Source organism: Lathamus discolor, chromosome 6 (genome assembly GCF_037157495.1).
Source record: "Lathamus discolor isolate bLatDis1 chromosome 6, bLatDis1.hap1, whole genome shotgun sequence".
Taxonomy (NCBI): domain Eukaryota; kingdom Metazoa; phylum Chordata; class Aves; order Psittaciformes; family Psittacidae; genus Lathamus; species Lathamus discolor.
Window position 1 is genome coordinate 20,092,434 of NC_088889.1, and position 11,269 is coordinate 20,103,702.

At 43.6% G+C, this 11,269-nt stretch overlaps 1 long non-coding RNA gene across 1 annotated transcript; it reads left to right on the top strand.

Annotated features, from left to right (window-relative positions):
• Nucleotides 1-5,004: 5,004 nt before the first annotated feature.
• Nucleotides 5,005-7,345, top strand: LOC136017188 (uncharacterized). Its single transcript, XR_010613858.1, has 5 exons — nt 5,005-5,073; nt 5,176-5,215; nt 5,744-5,919; nt 5,999-6,110; nt 7,259-7,345. It is a non-coding gene; the product is annotated as an uncharacterized LOC136017188 (long non-coding RNA).
• Nucleotides 7,346-11,269: the final 3,924 nt, after the last annotated feature.

The window sequence follows — 11,269 nt, forward strand, 5'->3', positions numbered from 1 at the left end:
GTAGCATGTACTAATTCAAGCCCTGTATGGCCAGGTCTAGAGAGTGATATCCCCCCACATATACAGCTTTTGTATCATGGAATCAGAGTGCTGTTACTAATGACCTCAATGAGACGGGCCCTTTGCTTTCACTATTATTGTAAATAACTATTTCTCTGCAAAAATTTGTGTCTAAGGCTGATGGTCATCTTGGTACCCTTTGGAGGAACAGGTCCAAATGTGGATAGCTGCGGTGAAGACATGTCTGCTCTGGAGAAGAGCTAGAGCCAAAGCCCATCTCTGGTTGTTGCTCAGACACGGGATGCAGAATGGAAAGGCTTTTGTGTGAGTACCTGAGTCAGGACAAAAATCTGGGCTGGAAGAGGTGGAAGATTTCAGCTCACAGGAGTCCTGCACTTGCTACCAAGTAGTTACTCTTCACATGTGATTGCTTTACCTGGTAATTTGTGACCTGGGACACGAGTCTGAGTTAAGTGGTGACCAGGGGCTGATGGACCAGCTTGGAAGGTCTCTGCTCTCATTCCACTTGGGATAAAAAAAATCAGTGTTGTACGTGTTGGGAGGGAGAGTTGTCACGAGGCTAAAATAACGGCATTTGCAGTTCTTAAGGCTGGGGATCACCTGAGAAGTGAGGTCAAGCTGCAGCTAACTGGGGACTCGAGTCCGCCCCGCCGCCTGCCTCGTTTTCGCAGTCCCTCCCAGCAGAGTAGTGCGAGCCCGGCGTTCTACCTGAAGATGGCACTGCTACACTGAAGAACTGTTGAAAGTTGCTGTTACAGGGCTGTGTGTAAAACTAGGCCGGCAGAGCTGTCGGCTTGAGGTCGGGTATGGGTGCAGTGACGGGTGCTGGCTGGGTCGGGGCTTGAAGGTCCGCGTTTCGCACGGACAGGCAGCCCCGAGACAAAAATCCCTCTGTGCCCGTTTTGTAACATCTTTTGGACTTTTTTCCTTAGCATTTGGACGCAGAGAGTGTCCAAATCTTGCTAGTTTGGTGTAAACCTTCTCCTCTGCTTCTCTTCAGAAGCAGTACTGTGTGTGCTGGTTGCTGAACTCTGTAAAGGTCTGATGTGAGCATAACAAAATGCAAGGAGCTGCTCGAACTGACTCACAAGAGACACCCTTCTTGTCCTACTGGCAAGAGGTGGACAGGAGTGTGACCCAGGCTCTGCCAAGGTGCTCAACTTCAAGTAAAACAGTGGTGGACAGAGCCACGAGGTGTGAATGAAGTTGTCTTTCCTGGGGTCATATCCTGCCCCTCTCCTACCTTTCCTTTCTTGAAGGACCTGAAGTAGCAGCAGTTAATCCCTACACTCTACAGGTAAGAATTAGTCCATAAGGTGGTGGAAATGCCCCTGGATGACCAAGATCTCCCAGGTCTGTTGTCTGAGCACCAGTATTGACTTTGTTCAAAGCAAAGGTGATGGGGGATTGACTGCAGTTATGGTGAAATGGCAGTGATGTCTCCTAGGGGTAGGACTGTGCATGAAGTAGCCCAAAGGTGGTGTCCAGCCTGAGCTTGGTGGTTTGGGAATTACCTGTATACCAAGAGACTGAGCAGGCAGATTTGAGCTTGAGTTAAGATGGCAGGGTGCCCTGACTGCCAGGGTATGGCACACCCCACATCTGGTTTGAAGGGCTCCTTGGCAGAAGGAATCTCTGCCAGGTCAGACGTGGTTGCAAATGGTGAAGGCTTGCTCTGAAAGCTTCATGTGGCTCAGCTTTGTACTTACTTCTGTCTTTCCTCGAGCCACGGTCTTTGAGGGGCAGTGCCCATGTGCCCACTTGGAGCCAGGGCTGGATTTAATGTCTTCTGTGCATAGGCACCCCCAAATGCAGTTAACAGAGAGAAGAAGCAGTTGTTGCCTCTTATGATAATTCTTCCTCCTATGCACGCAGATTAAAAATGCATAGCTGTGTGTCTTTATTTTCACCACTGGAGGGCTACATCTACCTGCAGACTTTATTTAGGTTACATTAAACCCAGAGCACCTGTCACAGTGAGAAATGTGTTATACCAACGTAATTGGGGAAGGCTGAAAAGCAGAAACTGTTTTCTTTGGGGAAAAACCTGGCTCTACACTTCATCGATTTGCAGTGAAAGCACTTTTTTTCCCCGTTGGAAGCTTTGTGGTTAGTTTTAATAAAGGTGGTGGGTTGGGAGGGAAGGGAGGAAATTGCTTCAGGATAGTGGGGCTGTGGAAATAGGAGCCTTAGCTTGTTTTGAACTATGTTCCTTCTCTTATAAATTAAGTAGTGGGGCCACATGCCATTGGAGGCGAAGAGGTCTTTGGTCTCCTGAACATTCTGCCGGTCATTTATTTATGTGTTGTGCCTGAGCTGTACCCTGTGGCTTACTCCCTCTGCCCTCCAAACCCCAGCCCTTCTCCGCCCTCATGAGCTTGACTGAGCAGGGCTCAGTGGGCTGAGCTCCCTTTTCCTAGTTAACTTATTGGAGAGAAAAGGCAGGCAAGCAGCTGCAGCTTGACAAAGGAAATGTCTTATCTGCAGATGTGCTAAAGTATGCTAAAGAGCTGTGCCTCTCCAGAGGTCTCTGTTCAGACTGTCATGGCTTTTTTCAGCTTCACACAGACTTTGCAGATTTCTGTCCCAGCTTTGAATTCCTATAGCTTACAGACACATAAGAAACATGAGCAGCAAGAAAGGTATTGCCCCAAGCCGTGTTTGCCCCTCTTTTTAACTACAGCGTGGTTCCTGTGAAGGTTTATGATTGACCCTCCGGGACTGGATCCTTAGCAACAGGAAACCCTTGGGATGACTCCCCCAGTGACCACACACACCTGGCAGGCTGACTGTTGCATGCCCAGCTGGACCTTTCATCTCATGGCATCTCGATGTTTTTCTTGTACTGTCTTGGGCCCACACTTCTAAGGGTTGGTGGAGGGATTCAGTTAAAAGCAGTAATGTTCCTGCCATGGATTGAACAAAGCTTTGCCTGGACTACAGATGGCAGCAAATTCCTCAGAGTACAGTAGACTTTATCCCATGCTAATTTTAGCAGCTGCGGTTATATTGAAGTTCAGTGCTGCTGAGAAGAGAAATGGGGCTTCAGTGCAAGGACCACATGCCAATCAGCATGGGCAGAGCAGGCAGGTCCACCCTGCCTGCTGCTGGTGGCTGATGTAGAATGTTGCTCTTCTCCACCAGCTCCTGTGTAAACGTGTTTGCAACTCATGTACCAGTTAGTAAATAGCTGGGATGGAAAATTGTGCTTTGTCTTTTCCAGGCTACAGTGTGATATTTAAAGTATTTTTTTCCTCACTTAGGTATATGCTTTCTCCTGAAAAGACAGAGGAGCAAGCAAGAAAAGGCTGTCAGGTTAAAACCATGGATAAAGTCTTCTGCATTGCCCACAGGGGTTTGCATGTGCATGCAAAGCCTTCTGTGCCTGTGTGTTTGATGCTCCAAACACAGAGAAGTGTGTAACTGTTTCAATAAAAACTTTTGGTGACTTCCTAAAGAAATCCTTAATGGAAATTCAAATTTTTGAAAAAGGTGTTCTAGATGAGAGCTTTTTGCGCTGCACCTCTCTGTGTCTCTCTCCCTCCCCTTTCAGATGACCACATTTCCTTTAAACTCCTTTGAAAACATCAGCTTTGATAAATAAATCACACAACATTGTGGTCCAGAATTGCTAATAGGATCTGATGCTAGTCAGTGAGCAAACTGTTTTCTTTGAAACCCTAGCAGAAAGGGAACCACTTGTATCACATATATCTTGTGTCGAGACACTTCATTCTGGGGGGAGCTCAGAGCATTATTCTCTTTTCAGTATGCAGAAGCTTGGTACAAATGTGCCAGGAGAAACAGCCATGCAGCCCTGTTGGTTCCTATTGAACCACTTCTGGATCATCTAGAGTATTTATAGACCTGTAACTGCTGGTAGCATCTCTCCATATATTGAGAAATGATGGACGCTGGTATGGTGGAGGCCAGCAGTGTTTGCTATTTCACACAGTGGGAATGAATGTGTATAAATTGAGAGAAATATAGTCTGTCCATTGTGCGTGCTTCTTATCAAACCACTTTTGCTTTTCCTGCCTGTTGGATAGTGGGCACAGGAGAGTGTTACAAAAGGCTGTACAGATGTCTGTAAATGTATTGTTCTTCTATGCAAGGCAGCTTCTGTTCCAGATCAAAAGTACACATAAAAGGATGACAGCAGACAAGAAGCAGCTGTGATAAGGTACTAGCATGGTAAAACAGCTAATGGATTGATGGTTTTGGGTGGTCTCTTCATTTCAAACATTGTTTTGGTAGTGGTTCAAGGGACAAACTATTAAAGCCCAGGTAGATGTGGACCAAAATAACACTGTAGTGTCATTGCTAGGAGGGGCTATCCTTTCCAAATAGATTGTCCCAGTGGTCACAACCATTTAAATAAGTGGCTTAAAAAAGAAAAAAAAAAATAGGAAAAGAAAGAAACCTATTTTTTTTTTTTTTTTTAAGTGACTCATTTCTAATTGGAACTGGTCTGGACTCAGCTTCTAGCCACAAGCATTTTGTTAAGCCTCTCTCCTAGATTATGAATGCCTTTTAAGTGCCCGTTATCTTACCCATGTGAAGACAGTGTAATCAAGTTGCCTCCTACTCTGTCCCTTTGGAGACTGAACAGATTGATCTCCCTGTCTGTGGCTAAAAAGCCCTTTCTAAACTTTCCATCAGAGCTTCACTTGGGTATCTGGGGCTGAAATGGGATTGTAATCACTAAGTGAGTCTTAGGCTAAAGTGATTTTCTAAAGCACGACACGAAGCATTAAAGATTTCTTGACCAATACAGGGTGAAGTCTTTTTTATCCAGTTTCTTGACTCTTACCTTTTTATGTTTGTTTCAGTGGTTTGGACACTAAGATGGAAGATTGATTCTGGATGTATCACCCTACAATGCTAGGAGACAGCTGTGTTGGCTAGGGGTGAGGGATACCTTCATCGGGACCAGAATATTAACCATTCTCATTAATTTCAGGTCACACTGGAGAAAGAAGATGAAGACGGGGCCAGAGAGACAGCAAGATCGGCTTTGAACTCAGGAAAGCCTGATGCTCAGTCTATGTTGTAAGTGCCCATGATGATGCAGAAGGTATTAGATAAAGGTGATAGTGGTTTCCTACTGGGGATAGTAACAGTAACAGTTTCTCATTGCCTTACCTGTCATAGGAAAATGGTATCTTGAAGTCCAACATGAAATTCTCCACAGGTAAGGGACATGTTTTTCCTCCAACCCCAAGGGTATAAAAAATACAATTTACTAAAAGAAAAAGAAAAAAAAAAAAAAAAAAAAGGGGAAAAAAAAAAAAGGTGGACATCTTGGGAAAGAAAACAGGCAGGAGAAATCACCCTCATTGTCCCCTTGAGTGTTGCTAAAGCTATTGTCTGTAATCTACCTGCCTGTGTCTTAGAGAGTGCTGGAGCTCAGTGGATCATACAAGTCCTGAATGCTTTGGTTCTCAAGTCCAGAACAGGGTTCTCTGAGACAGCCAAGGTGTAAGGGATCAGTGTTAATCGGGAAACCTCAAGCCTGGGAAATCCTGCTCTGTCTCCGTAATATGAACTTCAGAAACCTTTAGTGCTTTTGTCATCAATGGTAGAAGCTGCTACTGCAGAGCAAGAACAGGACAAATGGTTGTTAAATTAATGTAAGATTAATATTTATAGTGCTATAACAGATGAGGAGACAATCTGCCTTCATACCAGTACTTAAAATCTATCCTTATCCCTTTTGTAGGAGCTGCATCTGCTCCCTCTGGAATGCTGTCCAGGACATGCCTGCATTAGAAAATCCCCATGTTGAAAACTTCCTGTGTGTAAAACTCAGATGACTTCAAAGGGTCATTGGGGCATGTTGGCTCCTTTTTTAGAAGGAAACTTCCACTGATGCAGCGCAGACTTAAAGTGCATGTGGTAGGATGGGGATTGGGACTGGTGGTGGGGAATGCAGGAGCAAGTGGAAAAACCACATTAATGGTAACTTATCACACAGGTGAGTTTGTGCAGACGGCTTTGCTACTGGCTGATTCGTTCCTGAGGATGAAGGAGAAAAGCAGGGAGAAGCAGAAAACAAATTATTAACCTGTTTAGTGAGAATTATGATGGTACGTAACATACATACACATATGGTATATGTTTAGTTCTGCTCTTGACAGTATCTATGAATGCAACAGAGCATATCATATACCCACTTATCACTAATAGTTTCTATTTCATCCCAGTTGGTTACTGTTTTTTTACTCCTGTTCATCTCTTGTCTGTCATATATTCCATTCTTTATTCCTACATGTAATAGGAATAAGGCTCCATGATTTTTAGTAACTATACCAAGAATGTAAAAGGCTTTTTTCCTAGTAGCTTCCCTGCCTTGCACTGAAAAAAAGAAGATAAACTTTCAAACTGCTTGTGTAGGAGTAAAAAGCCATCAAACATTCTGTGGCTGCCAACTTAATTTTCAAGGTCCAAATTAAGGAGAGGTCAAGGGCTGAGTAAGAAAACCCAGAAATATGAAGACTACAAATTAAGCCAAGGGTAGAGCTGTGGGTCGGTCCACTGGCTTTTTGAGGGGAAAGGAAGCACATACGGCTGCAGATTTAGTGGTAGGAAGTCAGGCATGCTTCACCTCTCTGAAAGGATCAATAAAATAGGGTTTTTTTCTGGTGAGAATAGAAATAATACAAATAATGAAATGAAGGAGGGCACTTCAGAAATATATAAATATCAGTGTACACTATTCTCTCATCGTCTCTTTTGGTGAGTTACATTAATTATCAAGCTTGTGGTTTTTTTGACGGTCCTAATGAGAGTACCTTGCCTCTTCCTGGTGAGCAACTGAGGTCAAACATTCATAACAAGCAAATGTGTTGGTTGTGACATGTCATGGTTAGCGTGTGGCCAGGAATGTTTTGCAAAACAGAATGTCCCTTGACAACTCATTAAGTTGTTTTTTCTCTGTCTCATAAATTCTCATTAATTTGTTAGCTCAAGGCTTTTTTTTTTTTTTTTTTTTTTTTTTCAAATTTTATATTCTTGCTCTCTCTGAGAAAATACCTGTCCAGTCTCAGCCTATAGAACAAAACCTTTGTGAGGAAGTTGTGCCGTGAAATCTTCCTGCAACAGCAAAAGGATGACCAGATAACCTTGTTGCTCAGATCCCAGCTGAAACCACCACTGGAGGTAAATTTCCAGGTGTGAATGTTTGTTTTATCTTGATAATGCTGAATACTCCCGGTACTTCCTGCTCTGATCTCAGACAGGCATGACTGTGGCGGTGCTGTGGAGCTGCTAGGTGGGACTGTCCTGGCACCAACAATATCCAGGAACAAAGTAAAAGGTACTTATCTGAAAAGTGAAACTTTCATCCTGTTGGGAGCAGCCAAGAGAAAACTAAGATGGGCTACATTTGGGGCAGGTTGGCTCCTCTCATTCATGGGAGTTAATTCTTCTCCAACATGACTGGTGTGTGACAGTGAACAGGGTGTTCCTCATCTTAATATGCAACACTACAAGCCTGATCTTTTTTTATTTAATTGATTTAATACTTGCCTATTTTTGTGCAAAGGAACTAGACGCACAAACTGCATCTCGATAAGAGAAGCCTCCACCATGGGTTAAATTGAAGGTGGTTGACAAGGTTTGATTGCAGAATTAAGAGATTATATAGCCATCTTTAAATAAGAATGGCAGAAGTTAAATTAATCACTTTTCCTTATTATTTTTCCTTTTGTTTCCCTCTCTCTGCACTGGCAGCAATGTACAGGTTGGTTTGTACTTTCAAGCTGTGGTCTGATTTGCATGGTCTGGGTTCAGGGCTCTGTGTTGCCCTTCATCGTCACACCAGCCTGGTGCACTCCATCCCTCTGATTAACTCTTGGCCCCTCAGGCAGGGGACTGAGCTGTCCTGTGGATTGTGAAAGGGACATTTCTGCAAGTGGCAGCACTATGAGCCATCAATCTGAAACAACAACCCACAGACACACGTGCAAAATGTGATGCTTTCTGCCATGGGAGAGAAAAGACTTCTGCAAGATGATTGTGGACACAGCATTAAACTCGAGTAAAGAGCTGAGTTAATCCCAGGCTCCATCAGCATGCTGGGGAAGGTGGCACAGATGAAGGAAAACAAACCACCGCTGAGAGCTGAGCCAGCACCCAGAGGATGAGATGCTTTCCTCTCTTCCAAGAGACTTGCAAAAGGATTTTTCTCCCCCTTGGAAGTGAGGTGGCTTTTCAAATGCAGGGGGGAAGATGACAGTAAACATATGTTCTGCTTCCTGTTAGCTGCTGTCTGAGATTATGCTCCTCCTGTGTTCGACTGATTTTTGATTTGTTTCCACACTTCTCTTGCTGTGCCCAAAAGCAGGAACAAAAGGGCAGAGGAACAGCAGTAATGTGAAGACCAAGAACAGCATTCACCACCCACAGGCCTTACTTTTATTTTTTTGATAGTATTTTTATGCTAAGCAGGGCTGCATGCAATGAGAGGATTTATTGATCTAATTCTTTGTTCCTACTTTGTCACCATATCCTTTGGTCTCCTGCTTCTCTGAAACATGTCTCACAAGCTGATTTCAGCTGGAACTTTGCAGTTTCTGTGAAGTATTTTACCAGCACTCTCTGATAACTCCCATTTATTCATAAACCAAGATATTTCTGGACCAGCCACCATGTTGCTTTCAGAGTTTTGGTGTAACATGCTTCCCAGACTCCCTCCTTCCTCTGGGTACACCTGGCCCACAGAGGAGCTATGTAGTGGTTTACCTAATTCCTGTGCTGTCAGAGAGGTATTTAAACCCTAATGAAGAATTTCATCTTGAATCGCAAGCAGGTACAGTGCAGTCCGCAGATGGGCTGATGCACTTCTGGACTACTATGAACTGGTATCAGCTACAATGAAGTCTTAGAGCTTTCCAAAGCCTTGAGTAATGGATTCTTCATGGCCAGACCTGGACATGGGGCTCTGGTTTGAAATACTGCTTCTGGGAGGTGCAAGGGAAGAGAAAACAGAGACCTTGTTTTATAATTCTCTTTACAGGTCTCAGCAACAGTCTTGAGGCTTTAGTACAACCTAGAGATGGGAGCAGTCCCAAATGCATGTAAAAGTACTTATGCAGGAGAGTAGATGCTGCTGAAATGCAGCTCTGGGCTCTAAAGTTCTGCAGTTGGAGTTATGAACAGCCTCATCTCTGTGCTGGACACAGAGACTGACCTATTTAACACTTTTACACACTCTGCCAACTCCTCCATCATGTTCATAGGCCAGAATATTTTCCCTGGTGGATGTCAAGGCGGCTGTGCCTACCCCAATATGCACCCATTATGTAGCTCTTGCCTTCAGTTTTGTCCTGGCCTAGACAGTGCTGGAGCAATGCTGATGTTGTTTTTCATGAGTCTCTTGGGTTTCTCTCTCTTGCAGATCCCTCCTTTTTGAGTTAAACAGTGTCACTGTGTGTCACTTCTGTGAGCAGCTGCAGGACCCAAGTCCTCTTTGGCAGAAATGTCATCTACTTTCTTTCAGCTTATTCTTGCAAAACCATCCAGTTTGCCTCCTTGTCTAATGCTTTTAACTTTTTTGGACTGCTTCTCCAACTCATCATGTGCTGCTCTGTGGTGTCTGTGTACCAGAGCTCCAGGGTTGCCATATATAGAAGAATTGGTGTGCTGGAGAAAGGCTAAACATGAGAGCAATCAGATTTATGTATTTTCTCTGACTGTAACATTTGCCTTCTGGGCAAGCACTGGGGACCTGCCATGTAAGCAGTTACCAGTTGATCTCAAAAGCCAAAGTTCTGCAGTTGGAGTTATAAACAGCCCCTTATCTCTGTGCTGGACACTGAGAGTGACTTATTTAACACATTTATCACCCTGTTTTAAAATAGTTTTAAAAATTGCACGTGCACGATGTGAAGATGTGCAGAAACAGTTAAAACAAATTTTGCTTCTACAGCTGTTGCTAAAATCAGTCTTTCCCCCCCCTACAAAAAAAAAAAGGCTGTCTTGGCTTGTTACTTGCCTGCAGGGATAGTGCCAGATGGAGTTTAATAGCAGGTACATAATATCCTGCTGGTTAGGAGTTTTTTGGGTTTTTTTGTTTTTTTTTTTTAAACAAAAAAACCCTCTGTTCCCTTTTCTCACTTTTTAGAAGGGTCACAACTATGAATAGGCAAAAAACCTGACTTTTGTTATATTCTGCTGATTTGTGGTTGTTAAAATTGGCTTTACCCTTTTCTGGGATGCTGTATTTTTTTGCTTGAGCTTCTTTTTATTTTGAAATAACTGAAGCAAAGCCCCAAATCTTCCTGAGAATTTTAGTTATTTTCCTACCATTGCATCTTAAGTCAGTGGAGTTGTGAGTAGAGACAGTGACCAAAAATCATCTCAGTACTGAGGGAGAAGAGCTACGTTCACCCCACCCAGCAGGAATACAACTGCAGTATACACTAGAAATCAATCTGGGAGAAAAACATGTCATTAAAATCCTGACAAATTCTCTAATTCTAAGCATCTTTTTCATATGTGACTTCATGTTAATTTGGCATTTGAAGAGTGTGACTTTTTGTTGTGGGAATGAGACAAGGAGAAAATGGAAAGATTTAGGATACCAAGGAAGAACGGCCCAGTTTCCCATCCCTGATGAAGCTGAAGGTTCATCAGGGGCTGAGGCAGGCTATAGGTCTTTGCATAGTTTTTTTCTTAACTAAGATTTTGGGAAAGCTTGTTTATGCTACCTATAAGACCAGAAGGAAAACCAGAGCATGACTCATTCCCTTAGGTGAGGAGCTAGTCTTAGGTGTGATAGAAGTGCACAAAAATTCAGTACCTTACAGATAAAGCCAGTTTTGTTCTCAGGTCACCCTGCTGCCACTCCAAATCAGAGAATAATTGCATTAAGGACAGCTGAATCACCCATGTTCTTCGTCTAAATGCCTCTGCCTTTAAAGCTTTCTTTGCAGAGACACGCAGGCCAGTTTATTTCGGAGATGCAATGATCAAAGGCGCAATACAAAGATTCAGTGTTGCTACATGCTGCAGAGGAAGGCTGGAAGTAATTTGGGTCAACTAAAGTTAGAAACCGGCCCCCACCTCACGAGACAGATGTGAGCTTTGAAGTCAGGGAGATTTTCAGCAAGACATTCCAGTAGAGCCAGTTTCCCCCCAGTCCAATAGCCAATTTGCTGACTTGGTGCCTGTGCAGGATCCTGCTGTTGAGTGAGGACAATCTGCCCAGTCCTGTGACCTACCCCTGACAGAGCTCAAAAAGCAA